This window comes from Pavona decussata, unplaced genomic scaffold, assembly GCF_977016875.1.
Source record: "Pavona decussata unplaced genomic scaffold, jaPavDecu1.1 SCAFFOLD_207, whole genome shotgun sequence".
Taxonomy (NCBI): Eukaryota; Metazoa; Cnidaria; class Anthozoa; order Scleractinia; family Agariciidae; genus Pavona; species Pavona decussata.
The window spans coordinates 2,113,388-2,133,082 of record NW_028145612.1 but is presented as its reverse complement, the minus strand read 5'-3'; the positions used below and the strand labels follow the sequence as shown (position 1 = coordinate 2,133,082).

Genomic DNA, 19,695 nt, shown 5'->3' with positions numbered 1-19,695 from the left:
TGTAGAGTATTTACCATAAACATTTCTTGTTTTCATTTTGATTAATGTCAAAATGTGAACCACGCCATAATCCGCCACGTGCTATCAACCAAAGGAGAATATAAAATAAAGCGAACAGTGTCCTCTTGTACCGGGAGTACCCGTACGCTAGCTATTATAAGGCACTAATTAAATTGGACGTTGAAAGTTAAGAGACCGGCTAAACGCATCAGTTGGCATACATCTTTAAGTGAACTCTTGGTGTAAATGTCCAAATCCCTACAAGCTAAGATTTTCAACAATACTCCTTTGTTCGTACTGGTGCATCGTACCATGCACGTTTTATGGTTGTTATGGTTACCATATTGTTACTTCAACGTGCTCAAGGTTCACCTGAATATTTTCTACTTTTTTTTTTGTCTTTTTTTAATAAAATCTCATCACAAAGTAAGTTATCAAGATTGATTCTATTCTGACTGTACTCTACTCGATACAAGGATGAGATACTCTATTTTCCTTTTGATTAAGACTATTTTGTCTACGCTCAAATTATCCCATTTCTCTTAAAAATAAATGTGAGAAACCGTATCAGTGTTTTAACACTACTTGTGCACAACCGCGAATTAATCAAAAGGAAGGGAACGCCGGCAATGTTGCTGAACGTAGAGTGGGTTATTATTCTTTTTTTTCTTTAAATTTTTTGTGGGGGGTATTTGACAAACCAACATGTTTGTTTCCTATTAGACTAAATTCTAATGAAAAGGTACTGGCTCAAATGGCTTGAATTTGAACTCTTAACCTGAAGGAGGTTTAAGGCTGGTTACACGTACGATGCAAGAATAAGCACAAGAAACCAATGTGTAAACCGGGGCGACGCAAGCCCCAGAAAAGGAAACTTTTTCTTGTGCTTGCGCTTATGTTTGCGTCGTTGCGTCGCCCGTTTAAACCGGAATAACGCAAGCATAAGCACAAACAACATCTCCTCGTCAATGAATACCTCCTCGGCGTCTGCCATCTTGTATTTAAAATTTTGCGCCAAAATTTTAATTCACTGGGCTTGCGTATGCCACCTTGTGCTTATGCTTATCGCATGTGTAAATCAACCTTGAACGTGCTCAGTCGGAGCCCTTTCACTGCCAAAAGCACGTGTGCTCAGAAATAAAGGAAAAATAAAAAAATAAGACATTAGAATATTTTGCAGGCCAGATATAAAAAACAAACTGCAACTGCACCAAGAAAAACTACAGCTAAAACGTTTGATTTAAAAGGTTCTAGCGATGGATTTCATTCACAAAATCGGACAAAGTTTAGACCCCCCTTCGCACAGGTTATTTTAAAATTATCATCACATGCCGTGAAAGAATCCCATTAGCGTTCAACTGAATGGTTATACTAAAGAATTTCATAAGAGTTTTATAAACAACAAGATAATGAGGCTCTCTTTAAAACAATGGTATAATTCACAAGCTTATCAGTTAAAAACCACAAAATAGAACAATTCTGCCCAGTAACTTTCGCTTCAGTGAATGTTCACATTGTAGACTCAAAAGTTAAAAAACCGCAAGCGAGTACACCCCGTTGACTGCTTGATCATGCACACAATTTAGGATTTCAGCCAAAGGCAACAGTACAGGAAACCTATTTTCAATGATTTTCACCTTGAATGATGTCACCGTAACGACAAGAAGTTAAAGGTTTCACTGAGATGCAGTTATTTTAGAAGCAATTCAAAGCAGCCTTTGTTTAAAATACTGATGTGACGACTATTAATATTTTAAAGTCGTGTATTTTAGGTAATTTAATAGATTCACCGCAATTTTAACGCATTTTTACATCTCAATTCAAGACCTCTTCGTGAATTCCATTGCGTTACAATGTTACAATGTTTTTTCGGAAACAGTCGTTGGGAAAATATTCTAAATGAGGTGAATGAGTTGTTAGAAAAAACGAAAAAAAGCTACACTTTATTCGCAGTAGCTTAAGATTAAATTTATACGCGCCATTAAGTGTAATTCAAGCGGCGCCAGAAAAAAACTGGGAGAACTTGCACTTAGTCGAAAAAACACATCAGTAACAAACAATGTACTTTAACTTTATGGTTGAAAGGCATGAACGTAGAGCAGAATGCAGATGCTATTCCTCAGAGATGCGAAAAGTAAATTATATTTCGTCCCGTTTGTTTACCTATGAGCGTGGAATAAAAGGCAATTTATAAATGGTTGAATATGAACAGCTGGTGTAACTACCTCGTGCGGCAGGTTAAAATACAAGCGCGTGCCATTTATGTCAAATTGCTTAGGAAACAAAAACTCGTCCAATATAAATATTTAGTTTCTTCGTCTTTACTGGGAATTGATGAGTGTTTTAACAGACACTGATTTCAAGTCTACATGTATTAAACAGACGTGTCATTTGAAAATGGTTCTTACAATTATATATTAGCAAAAGCACCTAAAAAAATAATGGCCTTTTTGGCTAAAGGCCATTTAAAACGGTATGAGTGATGAAAATGAAATACTGTTCGTATGATAAACGTTCTACAAAACCGGCTCATTACGCAGTAAAAGGGCGTGTCTTTAGTGATTAGACATAAATGCAATTGCACAACAACGTGCTTACAGGGCAACTGTAGGAAAAAGTTGGAGAGTTCGCTGGTTGAGTCAGCTTGTTTACGATCCAGCGTTTAACGAAAAAATGCAAAGCCAGATAAATCAGGTGGATTTCCAGTATGATGTGACGGGAGAGGAAAATAAAAATTGTATTGATCAATCGCAGAATTGGAAGCCAAAACGAAAGCGAAATTTATTCCTCTCCTTTCTCCAACATAGAACTCATCTCACTTCACTTTACAATTCTCAGATAGCCGCACAAACGGGCCACCCTGGCTGAGATCTACAGCTTCGTCCAACAGAAATACCCAAAGATACCGAGACTAGGTTGCGTTGGAAGAACACAGTTCCCACAATCTGTCCGCTTCAATAGTAATTTCAAGATGGATATTTCATTTCAGTGGAAACCTTGAGCCCGGCGAATTTTTGAGACGCAAATTATCGTGTGTTCCATCGCAGTTTCTTCAGTAGTACCACACCACTATGGTTTAATTATTGTTACATAAAAATCTTTCGCCATTTAGGTTTTCGAGTCTTATCCCCATCATTTTACTTATGGAAGAACGTTTCCATGTCTCAGATCACCAAAAACGTTATAGAAAGTGCAGCAAGACCCAGCTCATCCTCAGCTGAAACCTCGGTCAGTTGTATCTGAGAAAAGAGTACGATGTCTACGATCAATGCTGTTGATCAGAAATTTCGCCCAAAATATTCTATACCCAAGCGCCGACGCTTTCATGATTGGCTATTGTGGTTTATGATGGAAGTAAGATTGAAGTGCAATAGGACTTTTACGTAAATGGGTTTTATACCTTGGAATTGTAAAGCGAGATTAATGTTGAAATTTAGGGTCTATAAAATTTATGGCTGACTTCCCCTCCTTCCACGTGAAAACCCAATGGTCATATAAAATTTTGAAGATTGACTTGTTCAAATCCCCCACCCTGTCCATGAGATAAAAACCCTCCTAGTGACCCTATCGTTAATGCTTCTGAAGGTGAAATTATCCCGCAGTAGTCAATAGCTTTTCTTTGCATTTGCTAAATACACCGGCAAATTGGGGGTTAAAAGCGAATATTTGAAAATTCGTATATTTGAACTGCGCTTTCTTCCGCAGTTCAAATATATGAATTTTCATATATTCACTTTCATCTCATCACCTCTACGGGTATAATACGAATTCACAAAATGACCAGCTCCCAGTTGGCTTGATAGCTCAATTGGTAGAGCACTGCCCCGGTATCGCAGAGGTCATGGGTTCGAATCCTGTTCAACCATAAATTTTTCCAGGCTTTCTTTTCGCAACCGCTTAAGTTGTGTATATATCTGCAATGATCATTCACCTATTCAAATTTGGGGTTGTAAGCATAACTGAGTCACTGGCTCACCAATGGAATAGAAATTTAGAACCACGTGAACCGACGCTGTAACTGGAAGAAACTGTATGATTTTTGTTCCGTTAGGGAACTTTGCTGATTTGAAACAGCAATAGTATTGACATTGCGTTTGGCTTCTAGGTTACATTGAAACCCCGAAGCGTCAAGGGATTGACAAAATGTGTTCGTTATACTGAACGGGACGGGAGTTCGTTATAAACGCGACTCTGTCATAACGGTACGAATTTGTCGGGAAACGAGCTAAATTGGGGTTTGGCTTACAGTTAACGTGTACATTTTTAGGCCTAGAAGGCCAACGGATAGAGGCAAAGCGACAAAGAGGATAAAGATGTCAGCTACGTACACTGTATAGGTACTATTGGTATATAGTATTAAGCATTAGTCATATTTTTTTTAATTTAAGTTGTGACGCGACCCCACAACCTTAATATTGCTTTAAAACCCGTCGCGTCTGACTGAAAGCCATGGTATGGTATAAATGGAAAAATGAGCTCTTTGCAGAAAACTTTGTAAAATTTTCGCCTATCGTCCAGACTAAACAGATCGAAACCGGTGAAGAAAACGGGGACTTTCAAAAACGGTATCAAAAAAGGAGACTTTTGGAAACGCCTTGGTTTTAGTATGGAGAGACGAGTATCGAGATTTTTGGAAACGATGACCGCAAATAGCGGCAAACAACATCGGTTCCAGTCTAAATCCGATCTTTGGTGCGCCGGGACGGCTTTGATGCGCCGGGAAAGGTGAAAACGTTACGAGGGAGCTAGTATGAACGAAAACATTTTACTATTTTACTTTATTAGTGTTTCGAGATGTGATGACATTTATGCATTATACCGGGGTAGATTTTACAACTTGGCTTCTAAGTTGTGCTCGTTTTAACCTGGGTATTTCGTTATAGCGGGATTTGTTAAATGGAAGGGGGGGGGGGGGGTGGGTGGGGGACTCTTTGTCATACACTTTACTGTAACCTTTAGACAGGCTGAACGAAATCGTTCGTTCTACCGGGAACTTCGTTGTAACGGTAGCACGCAATCTTCTCATTACTCATCTCTATCCAATGTTTGAATTGCTACTGATGCCCTGTGACAAACAAACTGCTGACTGTGGGCGTTTTGTTCCAAAATTCTTGCCATGTGCAAAGCAACTGTATCAACTCATTAGATTTACTAAGGGCCTCCACAGGTCAGGCAAACTGTTATCGACGACCATTTTCAATCGACAAATTAATTGAATCGACAACTATTAGTGTTCGGTGTGAAATGTGTTCCCCGACACGAAAGGTTTAGTTGTCGATAACCTGAATCTTTTGAGGGAGCCTTGAAACTTGCTTGTATTAAGACTACGCATGTGTGCATACTGCAGAAAATGACAAAAATAGACTTAAGTAATCGATGACTTATACGCAGACTGGAGGAAGTGACTTGTCGAAAAGAATACTTGCCGCTGCCGACGACTTTATTTTTCACCGTTTGTAGTCGATAACTTCATTCACATATGAGATGTTTTAGTTTGTCATCGATAACTTTTTGTCATCCGAAAGCACGAAAACGTCACTTAGAAATTAACATTCACGTTTTCTAATCTACTTTGCGGTTATTCCAACCTACTCAGTTTGTACTTACCGAACGAATTATACAGGAACGAGACGAACAGAATTAGCAGCAACGGCTTTAAGTTCAAAAAAGGATTCAAAGAAAAATTCACTGTTATGTGTCCATGTTCTCCTTCAAACTTTGAATTTGGGCATTTCACTTCGTTATCTTGCAGACGATGCCAAAGATATCTACTAATTACTATTATTTTTTATGCTTTTTTTGACTCACGTGCAGAACCATTGTTAAGCTCATTATTTGCTTACGTTATCGTACGAAAACACCACTTAGCAAGGAATACTTACGCTATCAGATCTACTTTGTAATTATTCCAACCCATTCAATTTCCACTATGTGGCCGAATTATTCCGAAACTTCAGAAACACGTGTATTGGCAATGCCGTTCAAGTCCAGAAATTCGAAGAGAACTTAACCGTCGTGTGCCCACGTTCCCCTTAAAACTTTGAATTTGGGCATTTCACTTCGTCACGCACGCGCACAACGATTAAACGACGACAACACCGCGGAACAAAAGGGTTGGTGAGCAAAAGCAATCGGTCTGCACGTGCGTTTTCAATTTTGATACATATTTCTTTGCCGTCCTCTGCAAAACAACACATAAAATGACCAAATTTAAGGTTTTGTTAAGAACGCGAGCACAGGACGGTGAATTTTCCATTCTCTTTCTTATCTTGAACGCCACTCCCACCAATTTGGTTCCCGGGTGGTTCGCGTTTATGTCGAAGTTAAACGAGTTGAAATAATGGCGAAGTAGTACAAAGGAAGTGAAGTTTTATTTCCAGGTGAAGGTTTCGTTGACGTTGCCGTCGTCGCTGCTTAAGTTCTTTCAGAGACCACGGCGGCAGCAAAGATGAAAACGCCATGCACCTGAAAATGTAAGTTTATGTTAACTGTACTATTTTGCGATTTTTCGAATTTTGCTCAATTTGTGCAATGTGGCTGAACTATTTAGGGGACGGTGTTCAAGTTGAGAGAGAGAATGAAAAAAATTACCACGCTCTGCAAAAAATCTTGAAATTAGTCATTTCACTTTGTTATTTGCAAAGAAATATACCAAAATTTTTAACGCACGTGCTAAGCCTTTGTTCTTCTCATTAAATACTATTGTTTTGCGGCCTTCGCGTTGCCGTGGGCGTATTAGCTTCTTAAACTCCCTATTAACAACCTCAAAAAAACGCGTACCTCAACGAGTCTTTCCAATACTCAAAAATCCCGCACGAGTTAACCAGTGTCCTTTTGGTGGGAAAACGAGATAGCCGTGGTTGTTTTACTAGGGTCTTTGTGTTTTGTGAGAACGGAATAGTGGCGCAAACAAGTATCAGTATGCCAACAGAGATAGAGTTTACTACGTCGTGTAAGCCACACAAATTGAGGAAGAGGAAAACTTTGGTGTTTGAACGGTGCGACATAAGGCAATGTTTCTCTGATCTGGTCGTAGTTCCCCTGACTCACCAATGTTTAAAACCCTTTTTTTTTTTAATTATTATTATTATTAACTTCATTACGCGGTTAGCTATTGAGATTGTTTCTGTTTTAATTGTACTCTAGTCAATAAAAGGGTAAGCCTTATTTGTTTTAATTTTGTTTAGGTATTATTAAGATTTACAGATTATTTTGTCCGTGTTGAAATTTTCTCGTTTGCGGTGAGTTACTCCGGCAAAATCGCATCATGTTCACACCGCATGTACAAAACAGCTCTACATTCAAGCTTACGATGTGTTATAAATGAAGTAAGATGTACATATCGTTCTATGATGCTTTGTTGTTTCCACAACATAAGCGAATTAGACAAAAGAATGGGAAGAGCCAGCAGTGCTGATGCTTATTTTCTGTGCGAGTGAAGCATGGTCGTTTTCTTCTCCTTTTTCTTTTTCCTTTTAACTTTAAAAGCCAAAATGTTGATTCTTGAATTGCTGGTTTTCCTATACATTAGATTCTAATAGCAAGGAGGCACATGGCTTAAATTTGCACTCTTAATCTGAAGGCGGGTACCACTGAACTTTGAGCCGTTCAACAGCCAAACGCACGTGCGTTCAGAAATGAAAAAAAATATATATATATTGGAAAACTTCGACTTTAACGATGAATTCCCCCAAACAACTGGAAAGAGGATACCATTTTTATTTTCTCCTAGACTGTATAAGCAGTATTCGCATTAGTGTTATTAGTATATTCTATTAGCATTACTTTAGCATTGAAAAAGTTTTTTTTTATTTGTAACATGATGCCACGAGCTATTGCTTTAACCCATTATGTGTAAGTAGTTAAGGCATGACAATAAGATCAAACCTTTTTATTCCACCAGACATCGAAAACCCATCTGCATATTGCACCATAGAAAATTTAACGGAAACGTTTTCATTTAACGGTCACAGTGCAAGGTTCATTCACAAATTCTGGCAAAGTTTAGAACCCAATAAACACGATTTGTTAAATACCACTACTGGAAAGAGCCATCATTAGCTCTGAACTAAATGGTCACACTTTAGAAATTTATTTCAAGACTTGAGAGTTTTATAAACACCGCCACAGGGGGGCTTTCCAGCTGCAATAGCTTTCAAACGAATGGTGTCCTTCACACGCTCATCAGTTAAAAACCAGTGAATAAAAGACTTGAATTTAGTGAATTAAGTTCTGCTCAGAAATTTCGCTTCAGGGAATACTCAAATTCCGTTGTATCTCATAACAGGGCAAGCCGCAAGAAAGTTCTGCTCAACCGATTCGCTTGATTGACACACCGTAGGATTTCATCCACATGCCCAAGAGCTATCGTGCAACATCACCTGTTAGTCACACCCTGAGGGAATATTGTATGAGCAAACAACACCACACCAAACCTCTACTCACTCATTTTCGACTTGCATGATCTCACTGTAAAATTCCATCAATGGACCCAAGAGTTTGAATAACTGCACAACAACAGTATATATCACAAGAAAATTTTACTCGCTATCTTTCATTTAAGTGGTCAAAGATTCAGGGGTCCATCCACATACCTTGGCCAAATTCAACATGAAAAAACACTTCTTAAACATGCCATTAGAAATCAATTCAATGAATGTTTGTAAAATTTCATTTGGATAACGTGCGTGTAATGGCGGCTTCTCTTACCTAACACCTATGTTTTAGGATAAGACAATTTACGAGGCAATTGACATTTATTGGCACGCTTCACGCATTTCACTGGCACCACGTCTTAAGAGAAAACAGTTTTTGAGAAGAAACACCACTGTCAGACGCTATTGTATTGCAGAATTTAAATTTTAAATTTGGCCTCAGTTTATACGCTGCGCTTTAGACGAGCCTAATGCTATTAAAGATGAGAAAAACTGGCAAAAATCGTAGTAAAGCAGTCCAAATACCACACAAACATCAAACAATGTACTTCATCTTGAGAGCTTGAGAGCGCATTGGCATGAACTTAGAAAAGAATGCAGATTCCATCTTCAAGCGTAACTTAAACGAAACTCTCGTGTGATGAGATCGGTTCTTAATTGTTTTCAAACAAAAGCTTATTGTTTAGAAACAATACCTAGGACATCTTAATTAAATTGAAAGAGTTGGTGAATCCGGGCCCCTGAAATGTATAAGAAAATGCGTCATGGCAGCGCACCAATCATGAGCGTTATCTGTAAAGCTATTAGCGGAAAAAAATGTTGAGCAATTTGTGAATGTCTGAACACCTGGTGTAAGTACCTCGTGCGGCGGCTTTGAAAAGGCAAGCGGGTATTACGCAAGAAAAAAATGCGTTAGAAAACACAGACGTCTAGAATGATCCTATTTTTTCTGTCTTTCTTTATCGGGAAACAACAGTGTTTTAACAGACATTTACCTCAAGTTTTCACTTATAAACAAGGATATTTGAAATAATTCATTGAAACCGAAAAAAAACTGCACCTAAACGAAGGTATCTGAAGGAATAATGCCCTTTTTAGTTTGGCGAAAAGCCTTTAAATGTCATCATTTATTAAACATGCATCACTTCTTTGTTTCTATGTTCACTCTTGGGCGGGTGTAAAGTGAACTGTTACTTTTGTTGTTTGTGTTCTATTGAATTTTTTTTTAAGGAGGCCAAAGGGCGTGTCTTAAGTATATATATTATATATATATAAATACAATTGTACTACAAGGTATAGCTGCAATTGCAGAGGAACGTTCGAACACTGTGTCTCCACTAGCCTGTTTACTTACAAGCTTCCAAAGGAAGAAAGGAATGAAAAGGGCAGAGCAGCTGAATCAGGTGGATTTCCATTTTCCTGTGCCAAGAAAGGAGAAGAGGGATTATATGGAGCAATCGCAGGAAACGAAGCCAAAACGAAAGCGAAATTCGTCTCCATTCTCCTATATAGAACTCATCTCCTACGCAATTCTCAGCTCGCCTCTCAAACGGTGCACCTTGGCTGAGATCTACAGCTTCATCCAAAACAACTTCCCGGAGTTCACAGAGAATAGAGTGCGCTGGAAGAACACAGTTCGCCACAATCTGTCGCTTCATGAGTGTTTTCAACGTGCGATGGACAAGGCCGGTTGCTATTGGCAAATCCACCCCAGCTTTTTGGTAGAGTTTAGTCAGGGTGACTTTTCGAGAAGGAAACTCACCCAGGATCCACCTTTGAGCTCAGAACATTGGAGTAGTTTGCGTGAGAATCAGTCCATTATGCCCAGTGCTATTCCTAATTGTCATATCTGTGAATTGAACCGGCCGTTTCTCGTACCCTTTGGATCGCTGAGCTATCAAAGGCGAGGCATGCATGTACCATATTGGCAATATCCTTATTTCCCGCACGATCACTGGATGATGTGAACTCAGTTTTTATTTATTTGTCAGTTCCTTCGAAAAGCCAACGATCTTATTGCTAAATGAGGGCTTACAAACTAAAGAGAAAGGAACAGTTTAACCATAAATTAGGTGAATAGAAACCTAATTGCCGAAAGGAACCTAACGCTGGATATTCATTATTAATATCTTCTCACTGGCGGTTTTTGTTTGTTTTCGTAAACGTATGAGCGTTGTAAACCGTTTCTTGAAGACAGGTCTGTACTTTCTTTTCAGTTTGTGCAAAGAGCAGTTATACAAACATAAAAAAGCCATGTGCACAGTGCGCGATTAAAATCAAAGTAATTTAACCAGTTCCTTGTTTCTTCCTTATCACGCGGTTTTTCACATCTTTCCCAAAATCTGCGAACAAACTTTATCACATATATTCAAAATGGATGGAATGGATGGTTGTCCCAGGGTGGTAAGCGATGAAAATCGATAATCAGAAGTCCAATCGATCAATCGATATCCGTCGAAAGCATTAGTTTATTCAGAGTTGAAATTGGTCTAACGATGATCAATTGATAAGCACAAAAATTCTCTCAAATTATCAATTTTGTCCGTGGATTTTTTACCAGTTTTCGCGTACTTTCTTCGAGCTCATTTAACACCCCAACATAATGTCTGATCGAGGCACGCATTGCGAGCGCGACGCAGATTACCCTTGTGATATTCGCGGATGTTGTTGTGAGCGGGTACCACCAATCTCCATTTTAAATTAAATTTGCCGACGAATTTTCCGCACGAAAGGAAAGGGAAGATTACGCCCATTTCTTAAAGATGCCGTATAATCGCGGGTAACAGTCTAACTGAGAACTCCACATGGACTTTAGAAGGGATTGAGAAAAGGCCGCAATTTTTTGTTCTCTTTGAAATTAACTGGCAAATATCTGGATGTATTTTGCGTATCTGTTCTCCCTTTCTTTTTTGTTACTATTCTAGAGAGTATTCGCACGGCAATGTTTTCAGTTGAATCCGTTTATTTAGTTGTTGCTCTGGAACGACTTTGCAAATTGAAATGTGTAGTGCTTCAGTTTGCTTCAATAAATCTTGCCTCAGTTTTGAATGATTGTGGTCAAGACGTTGTTCCTTACACACGCCTTGAGTCGTCGTTAAGTTTCACGCCGCGATTTTTACAACTGTAGCTATTGAAATGAAATAATTTCATAGTTGATTTGAACACACAGGGGTTTTATTTATATTCCACCTTCGCCATGACAAAAATATATTACCAATGGCAATCGATGACAAACGATATTTATCAATAACAATTAATACATTTATAGAACGCCAACACTGTCTTGTTTTAACTATCTTTAGGTTATGAGATGCTTGTCATTATGTGCGGTTCTTTTGTCATTGACGACCTCTCTTCTCAGCAGAGACCTCTTTTGCGCTCGAGAGGAGACAAATGAAGAGGAGGGTGTGTGTGTGGGGGGGGGGGGGGGGGGGGTGGGGGGTGGGTGTCAAGCGGAGACAAATGAGGGACCGGAGAGAGTGAAATAATGAGGAGCGCGGGCACGACTCCGTTGTTCTTTCAATTTAATTTCCGACTTTTCGCTCCTTTTTTATGAAGGAGCCTCTGCGGAGAAGAATGCATTAACGGCGATTTCAGCCGGAAGTGACGTCGTAGTTTTTGTCATACTGTGCACGTGCAAGCTCCAACTTGCCGTCGTGGTTACTCTGTTGTCTGGCGTTGTAGGGATAACGTAAGTTTTGAATTTTCATTTTTTTTTTCAGTTATCTTCAATACATTTGGATAAATTCTACTCCTAATGTATCTGTTTTTGCCATATTTTAAGCTGAGTGCCGTTTCGTTCTTGCAAAAAATCGTTTTAATTTCTCGTGATTTCACTTTTTGAAATATCTCTTCACTCAGGCAACCCAACCTCAAGTTGAATTGCTCGAAGGACATGGAAATGAATAAATCTACCAAGAAAATGTCTTACCGTGCTTCCATGATGTAGTGGTTGCTGTCTGTGTGATAATTTTGCTGATTTATTAATACATTTTAGCGAGGGTTTTACTTTCCCGAGTTCTTCCACCAAAGAGAACCCGGACAGCCCAATCTTACGTTTGGAGGGAGCGAGGATAAATTAATAATGAGACCAGTTACGGGTGGTCTTTGAGAATTTGAGCGCTTTACTACAGTCAGCCCAAACTCACGTCACTAGAGAACATGTAATATTATAATTACCATAATTACTGATTACTAGTGGGACGATCACTGACCTTGACTGCTAACGCAAGTGGCATTGCGAGTCTGTCTTATGAAGAGAATAACAGTGGTTTCAGAGAATGCGCAAGACGTTAAAATAACCCTCAAACGCACGATAATACACAAGGGGTGCGTCAGTTCTGTTCGTTGAAAAGGAAAAGGCAGCTATTGATTTTGGTGGTACTGGAAAGACTGAGGTGGAAACTGAAAAGAAGGCTGCAAGGATATTTGAAAGAAAGCCATGGAACGCCAGACCAGCAAAAGAAGAGAGGGAAGTCGAAGAGAAAAAGAGAAAGAGAATATTGTTAGAACAATCACTCAAACATTCTCAGTATGTTTCCTAGTTACAGGAAGAAAGAAAACTCTTAACTACTATTGTTGTAGTAATTCAGAAACAAAGATTTTGCATTTGATTGTTAGTTAAGAAATGAATTTCTGAGAGTTCTGGAAATGTTGTCGTACTAATGCTATTTTGTTGGTAAAAACTATCTCTGTTTGTTGTAGGAATGGGCCTTCTTCAGACTGGTAAAACTACAAAGCTTTTGCAGGAAGATATCCTCCAAGTAATATTCTTAAGGCGGCAGAAGCCCCACCTTGAATTGCTTACCTGAGGACGGGTTTATCCATTACAAGTTAGGAATATATCAGGTACAATTCATGTTAAACACCAGGCTCCAATTTCTTAAAGAGCATATACTTTTCATCTGATAAGTCGCTATCCAGAAGATAAAAGGTAGAAGCTGGAGTATATTTTATCTACTCAAAAGCGATTTGTCCGCTGTTAAAGTTTTCCGCTCTTTAAACAACTGGGGCCCAATATTTTTTAATTTCTCCACAGCCCTACTTGAAGTAAAACAACGTAAACTGTCTGTAAAAACTAAAATGCACAGATAATGCGATAGGTTACATATATCTTGAATCTCGTGTTCAACCTCTAGCTTGGGTTTGTTTGCGCACTGGAGCTCTTTGATTTAATTTTCTTGACCCAATTACTTTCAGCCTCTCCATCCCCCGAGGAGGTTGGGGGGGGGGGGGGGGGAGGGACGTGGGTGCTATACTTAGTATATTAGTGACCGGGATGTGCAAAGACCTTTTTTGATATCTAAATTAGTACTGGGCTTCATCTATTGCTTGATTACGATTTTCTCCGGCAAAACAATTTTCTCCAAATTGCCACAATTAACCTTTTATCTATTGTCTTTCAGATCAATAGAAAATGCCAGCAGCCATACACACTGATTGGCAATAAAGTACAGAAATATATAATATATCACCACCTTTTTTTTCACGTCCATAATTTCTAATTACGCTTTAACTTGTTGCCTATCTAAAGCAAGAATTTTTTTCAAATAAAACACCAAAATCCGCAAGGCTGATGTGTTCAGCGTCTCAGTACTGAAAAGCCTGAAATGGAACCAGTACATGTAAAGTAACTCAGTCGAAATAGAGATCAGATAATAACATTGACCTTCTCGTTACAATGGCTTACGTGAATATATATGTACTTACTGTCACAGCATAAGTAAATGTACATTACCAACCAGACATCAAAAGAATGATGGCAGAAGTCAATGGCAAAAAAGCTGGATATTTGCACCATGTGACTCTATCCAGCTGGGAAATGTTGTTTCAATATGTACAGTAAAATTTATAGCGGAACTCCACGCGACGATGGCGCGAGCGCGGAGCCCCATGGATTAGAAATTTTAGTATTGCATCAATGCGAAAAATTTTGGTTTAGGATGTGACGTCACTTCCGTCCGTACGTTTACTCTCTATGTAAGCCATTGTGAAATGACACACTCAAGTTAACCCTGTGCTGCAACCCGCTTTGTTCACAGCGGGAAGCTGGGTGGCCAGCTGCTTTTTAGATAAACAAACTGAAATTTTGAAGAAAGCTATAAAAAGGGTCTTTACAACATTAGACAATAAGAAAATTTCTTTCCACTGAGGCCACCAAGATATTAATTCATGCTTTTGTGACCTCTCACTTGGATTATTGCAACTCTCTCCTTTCAGTCCTTTCTGGACTTCCAAAATATCAACTGGATCGGCTCCAAAAAGTCCCCAGTGCTGCAGCTAGAGTCGTCTGTCTAGTACCCAAATTTAATCACACAGCCTATCTAAAAGATCTTCAGTGGTTACCCGTAGAGTTTCGGATCGAATTCAAAATATTACTGCTTGTTTTCAAAGCGTTAAATGGTATCTCTCCACGTTATATCTGTGATCTCAATCAAGGAAAAGGCATCAATCAGAAGCTCTTTGAGATCTAATGACCTCACTTTGTTAGAGGTGCCTCGAACTAAATGTAAGACTTTTGGTGATCGAGCATTCGCTTTTGCTGGTCCATCCAAGTGGAATAAGCTTCCTCTGGCAATTAGGACTGTCAAGAACTTAAATACTTTCAAGAAACACTTGAAGACATTTTTGTTTAAAAAAGCATATGACATCTGATTATTCCCTACTTTGTTTATTTTATTTCTTACTTTTTTGTTTGTTTGATTATTCTTAAATTTTATATTTTAATGATTTTGACTAAATTTTTCGTTGTAATATTGTAAGCGCTTTTGAATATCATATAAAAAGCGCTATATAAATTGATTATTATTATTATTATTATTATTATTATTATTATTATTATTAAATTCGTGTACTCTTTGAATATGTCGACAAACGTGGGAGGAAGGAAAAGAGAGAGAAAGTAAACGACTTCAGACGGAGGTGATTAATGAGCAAAGTTCAACAGACAGCGGCTGACGAATGCGGGCCGTAACGACAGAGTACTTTGCCGTTTCAATCGGATCGGTGCACCTTAAGCTTGTGGAAACGGAGATAGTAAGTACTTTTCCTTTTTTTTCTGTCTCTGTGTGTTTGGGAACAGGAGGTATTCTGAAAGTCCTACAATCTACCTCTGACCACGGTAACCTGAATGCGCGGGAAATCTTTACTCCGCCCCGCCGCGGTCGTGTTGCATGGGTTTTCATGTCATGTACGCCACATTGAAGCGTCTTACCTAAAACTGGGATCAATATTGGCAAATTTCCAAGATGGCGAACAAAGCTGGCGATCAATGCAAAAATGGTACCTTTAGCAATCCTTTATTCAGTGAAGGGCTTAATGTAACAAGTATTAATGAATCATGCATTTTGTTTGCTAGGCTAACTACAATGTAAGCCATACAGGATGTCACGTTGAAGCAATGTACAAATCTTCTAGCACGAGGTAACTTTATAAGACATATGGAATGCAATCAGTATGTGGAGAATTTAAAGGATTCTTGCTACATTCCAGGCTTTCATTTTCAGCTTGAATCCTCTTTCAGCTCCATCAGATTATAAGATGATACTATTGCTGCTGCTTTTCATTAACATAAACAGCTTCTATGTATATTTGCCAAGTAATTAGATTAATTGCCACTACAAACAAATTTTTTTGTAAATCATTCGTCAGCTTAAAACTAAACTTTAATATTCTGTTGTTATGTTTTTGTATTTCTTTTCTCGCTTAGAAGTGTAAGACTAAAATTTACTATTTTATGAATACTTTTCTGTGGATTCACTGTTTGTGCTCTTAGTAATGTCACATACTTTGTGGACCAAAATACTAACAGTCAATATAGGATTTTTAAAAATATCCCTAGACCCTATGGTGACCCCATGCCTCTAGAATTTCTGCCATGGTTAGTATTTTAACCTTTTTCATAGGCATCAGCAAACTAGCTAGTGCATGTTCAGGTTGTTCCTGGTAGTTCCATTGACAATCCAGCGGTGACTCCAAGGCATGACAAGATTAAGTAAGAAATACCATTGCCACAGAGGCTATTGAAAATTCCAAAATGATGGGACGGGTCAATTTATGTATTACTTTTTTTAAGGTAAAGACCTGTTTTCCTTAATAATCACTATCTTTTGCACTTTTACAATCCATATTCTTTGGCGACTTCCCTTTGGGGATTAATTTTGAAATTACACTGAAAGTAGGATGAGATAATTAAATATGATTGGTATCTACTTTGCTTGAGTGGCGAAATTGAGCGTTTGTGCGAGATAATGCGAGTTTGTGCGAGTTAAGGCGAGTTAAGGAAGTTTGAACATAATCTGAAGTTGTGAGTAAGGCGAGTTAAAGTGAGCTAGGGTCCCAGAGTAGGCCTTCAAAACCAGGCTTACGCAGAACATTTGATTCGCTTGTGCGAAGTTTTCTCTGAGGTTTACGCATGGCTTTCTGCATAGGCAAAATTTAACTAGAGAGTGACAGTGCGACTGGTAGCGCGCGTAAACTGTTCGAAAATCGATTCGCCTCGATCATATTAAAGTCTAAAAAAAATTGGAAAAAAATAAGCAATCATGTTATTCACCGTTCTAGGCCGGTCAGTTTAGGGAAATACTGTGCCCTCGTCCGGTGAATAAAATATACTTATGTTTGCAGTGACGCCACAAACTCATGCCTTGTTTACAATTCCAGCGGCATCGGCTAAGTACTTCTTTAGAGAGGTTTGTTGCCTGTGCAACGAGTTCCTTCGTGTTTCTTCTCAATGTATTGATTATGCAGCAGTCGATTATCAGTTGGAATCCAGTGAACAAATCTCTATTCATACTTTATTAATATTCATTAGCCCGCGTGCATAGTATATAAGCATGCGTTAATTATTCATTGTTGTCAGTTTTACCTAACTGTGGTTGGAATCGGTTGAAGATGTCCGAGCGTCCGTCCCAAGTGAACGACCCTGCAAGGGTCCAGGAAATTTTACAGCCACTTCAAGGCGCTATTGAACAGGCTGCTCCGATGGTGCAACTGGCTGGTGCAACTTCAGGAGCAACTGCGAGCGGGGATATTGCGGCCCAAAGTTCTGCCCAAGAAAACGTTAATGAGAAGAGTACGTCGAACAGCTCCACAGTCAACCTTGAGTTATATATTCGCCTGCAATGTTTTAGTTTTGTATTCTAGCCGGGGTTTGTTGCTTATTTCTGTTTGCCCAACATTACATTTTCTCGTTATGTTTTTCCCGTTACTGGGGAGCTGGTTTTAAATTTCGCGCTTGGAGCACATGGTCGGCGCGTATTCTTCTGGATTCACCACGATACAGTTCTTTTAAATATCTGGGCGATAGTCTGTTGTTTTATAATATGTTTTTGCTGTTGCATTCAGTTGTTTTTTTTTTTGTTTTTTCTAATGAATTAGGGTTGCGATATGTTTGGGAGCTGTTTGTGTTGGAGGACCGAAGAAATTATTTATGATGTTTGCACCTTTCCTTACTTGTCCCTTGAGGGGCGTGGAATGTGCGGCCTCGGCCAAGGTCCGTGGTTGTCTCACAGTGGTGTTCCGTTTTGCTTGTCTGGCCACATGGTGGCGTGGACTGTTTGAGCAGTGCGTCGTGGACTTCTGGTCCGTGCCATGAGGTGGCGTGAAAAAAAAAAGGAAAAGGAAAAATCGGTCGAGGACCAATCGAGCAGTGTGTCGAGGACTTCTGCTCTGCGCCACGAGGTGGCGTAAAAAAAAATCGGTCGAGGACCGATCGAGCTGTGGGTCGAGGACTTCTGCTCTGTGCCAAGGGGCGGCGTGGAAAAAAAAATGAAAACACGAAATAAGCGGTCGAGGACCAACAGGGAGGTGTGTCGAGAAAGTTTGCCCTGTGCCACGAGGTAGCATGAAAAAGAAAAAAAAAATCGGTCGGGCACCACTTGTGCAATGAGTTTTCTTTTCGCTCTGTGCCGTGAGGTGGCGTAAGAATGGAAGGCGACAAGCAAACCGTCTTTAAGGACATTGAGGAGTTACTTGGTGTTTTCTTTCTTTTGTAGGTCCCGCCCGCAACGGTCGGGGCACTAAAGAAGGAGTTTGATGAGTGGAAGAAGCAAATGGATGCATCGGCAGTCGAGTCTGCTTTGTCGTGTCTCCAGATGGTGATCACGCGTCCAGCGGCTCTTTTTGACCCATATGCTGCGATCGCCGCTCTGGATGAAGTGGTCGAAGGAAAGGAAGGCGGGATGAAAGAGCGTCGCGTTATGAAATAGTGCTAAGGCAGTGCCGTCCGTTGTTGAGCAACCCGTGCCTCCAGCAGGTGTTAATAAAGCTGGTGGCGTCGAAAGAGGAGGCCGAGGTGGCCAAGGTTATTGCTAAGGCAACCAAACGACCCGTTTCGGTGAATCAAGCTTCGTTCACTGGGCGGACGCGCAAGGCTCCATACCAGAGGTGCGGCACCAATCTCGGTTTTGGATCACTTTCGGAGAGGAAGTGCTGGGTTTGTGGAAAGGCGGGACACATCTCGCGCTCTTGCCCGGACAAGCGTTAAAGATTGTGAAATCTGTTAAAGTGATGTGTGTTGCAATGGAATTCGGGATTGTCCTTGTATTTGCAATTGAAAATAATAAAATGTAAAGGCACTGAGTAATATGAGTCGTTTTTAGTCTGTAGTCTCGAGGTTGGGAAAATGACCCCGCAAGCGTTTTGCCCATAGGCATGCCCTTGAGCCCGATTATTGGGGCGATGGTGGTCATTTTCTCCAACCTCGTTCCCAGGGACTTTTCTCTAGCTTGCCCCGCCCCCAAGCTAGGGAAACGTCCCAGGGAACGAGGCTGCATTTTGTCCGAACTCGGGTTTGCAGTCTCTGTTTGAGTACATCATTCTGATCCTTTTCCTTTTTGGTGCTTTTGTTCTAGCCCAAACCAAAACGTCTCAAGGGAGATACGGTGACCTTTATGCCTTTGGAAGCGGAAGGAAAAAGCAAGCATAAGGAAATACGATGGGTATTCATGGAGGGTAAACCGAGTTCGGAGAAAATGACATCAGAAGACGCTTGTTTAACCCATGTTCAAGGCATTGTGAAGGGGGAAACTCCTAACCTGCGGGATCTGTCGTTTCACGATCCGGACTCCTTTCAACCTGGTCAACTTCGCACCCGAATTGGACTCTGGGAAGACATTTTGGACGGTTACGAACCTGCAAAAGACGTTCTAGAATGGTTGGAGCATGGGGTGGATATCAAAAAGTTCATGAAGCCCTTTAAGGGATCATTTATGGGTGTTAAGTATGAGAGCGCAGAACCCCCGACTAGAGTTTTTAAGAA

At 39.8% G+C, this 19,695-nt stretch overlaps 1 pseudogene; it reads left to right on the top strand.

Annotated features, from left to right (window-relative positions):
* Nucleotides 1-17,327: 17,327 nt before the first annotated feature.
* LOC146460865 (uncharacterized) lies at nucleotides 17,328-19,058 on the top strand (annotated as a pseudogene).
* The last annotated feature ends 637 nt before the right edge of the window (nucleotides 19,059-19,695 follow it).